The sequence below is a fragment of the Phytophthora infestans genome, genomic scaffold (assembly GCF_000142945.1).
Source record: "Phytophthora infestans T30-4 supercont1.102 genomic scaffold, whole genome shotgun sequence".
NCBI classification, from domain to species: Eukaryota; Oomycota; class Peronosporomycetes; order Peronosporales; family Peronosporaceae; genus Phytophthora; species Phytophthora infestans.
In genome coordinates, this window is record NW_003303657.1 from 190,443 (window position 1) to 192,647 (window position 2,205).

Here is a 2,205-nt window from a genome sequence, read left to right on the forward strand (position 1 = left end):
GTTATTTGACATCCTCAGAATTTGGCGCTGCCCGACGCTCCCTCCCATCTCCCAGCTAATTGGCCGTGGCTTATAGAAGTAGATGTTTTGGCGACGGTCGACTCCCTCAGAAAATCAGGCACAAAGACGCAAAACATTCTGAAATTTATCGTGGAGAACACCAGCAGCGATCCAACTCCTCAAGATGTACGAAACCTAATCCGGAAGCTAAAGAAACAAGACCAGGGCGTGTCATCTCGCTCTCAACGCATCAAGAAATGGATGGTGGACTTTTGTGCTGCTCAAGGGAACGTAGGGCATATTTTTGTGGACCCATCAGGCGGAAAGGTTCGTTTTGCGTCTCAAGTATTGTGAATCGGTCAGTTTGATTCTAAATGTGTGTGTTTGGTTTTGTAGAAAATCGCTACGTGTATTACACTACAAACGAAGCACATGATTGACATTTTTAGCAGATTCCCTGAAGTTTTAATGATCGACGCAACGCATGGTACCAACGCCTCAAAGTACAAGATTTTTTCGTTCATGGCTCATGATATTTTTGGGAAAGGTCAGTACGTACAGCACGCTATCCTACAAAATGAACGAAGTGAAACGCTGTTTTCGGCGTGTGAAGAATTTAAGAAGCAGAATCCTTCCTGGACTAAGCTGCAGTGTGTGATCGTGGACAAAGACTTTACCGAAATTGGAGTTTTGCAGACTGCTTTTCCAGACGCTCGTATACTTCTCTGTCAGTTTCACGTCGTGAAATATTTGCGGGAGGAGATTGCATGCGCCGACTATGGCTTTTCGGCGTGGCAAAAAAAAAGCAGCTTCGGGCAGTTGTCAATCTGTTGGTGTACGCAAAAACGGAACGGGAGTATGAAAAGCACCGACGCTACATGACACGTTTGACCTGTATTGGTACCAGCCTTGGCACCGCCACTGGATATTTCGCCTGTATTTCGGGCCGAACCAGATGCAGAATTGGCGTCAAAACTAGAAGCAATTCCGATTTTCTCTGAAAGGGTAAGCACTTTGCATATTTTAAGGGTAGCAGCAACTGACACTTTGTATACGTATTTTGTAGATTCGGATCGTTGACTTTGCATGCAGATCACTACTTAGTGACACTGCGTTGGCAGAGGCAATGGCAAAGCTATTTGGGCAGCAAGAGGAAGTCATGACTGTTGACCCAGCTATATGGGGGTATCGTGGAGAGAGGAAATGTGAGCATTCCAGACGAAGAGTTAAAGCACTTGTTCAGTTGTATTACTGGGCCAATTATACTGCTTCCAGTGAGCTGTAACGGCACGCACTGGTGCGGTATCATGATCAACACAGCTGAGACAACTATCAAGTACTATGATTCCATGAGCAGCAGCTACACTGGTACCCTTAGAGTACTAGCGCACAAACTTGTGCAACACATGTCGGCTACACCAGGACGTTACAGAGTGGTTCCCTATGTTGCGGATGCTGAAGTCCAACTAGACAGCTACAACTGTGGGGTGTACGTTCTGCTTGCATTCGAAACGTTCTGTAGCGGAGAAAGCACAGGTGAATTGAGTAAGAAGGCACTGCAGTACCAGCGTTATCGCTACTTGCAGATGTGCATGTGAAGCAATACACTTTGTTTAACTTGAATTATATAGTTGCTGTTAAAACACATTGTGTCGGAAACATCACAGAAAGGTTGAATTCGTCCTTGAGGTTAACATCGGCCTTGAGGATGACTTCGCTCTAAAAACACTAAGTGCTCGTATCCGGATTATACAGCATATACAAGAAGGGTGAATTTCTTCGTCGGGCACAATCGCTCACGTCGGTGGTCAGTCGGTCACGAATGGCTCGTCTTCGTACCTTTCAGTCGGTCACAATAACGCCTGCCTATCAATAATGACAGATTCTTCGGCAGAGACTACCTGCACAGTCTCAAATTTAGATTGTGCAGCCGATGCACAGTCTCGGCTATACTATGTTCTCTTCGCGCAGATTGCTGATCCATGTGGTCGGAAAGGCTAGCACGTTAGCGACCAAAACAAGTGCATCTTCGTGAAAAACCAGAGTGATTGTCGGTGAGTGTGGCGGCAACTCGACTTTCTTAACTTATCTAAGCACCACTCAAGCGGCTTCACCGCGGTGTTCGCCTCGCCGCAATGTCACTCCCTGCTTCGTAAAGCCTTTCATATGTATGCACACCGGTCGATATCATTCTTTTACAAAGAA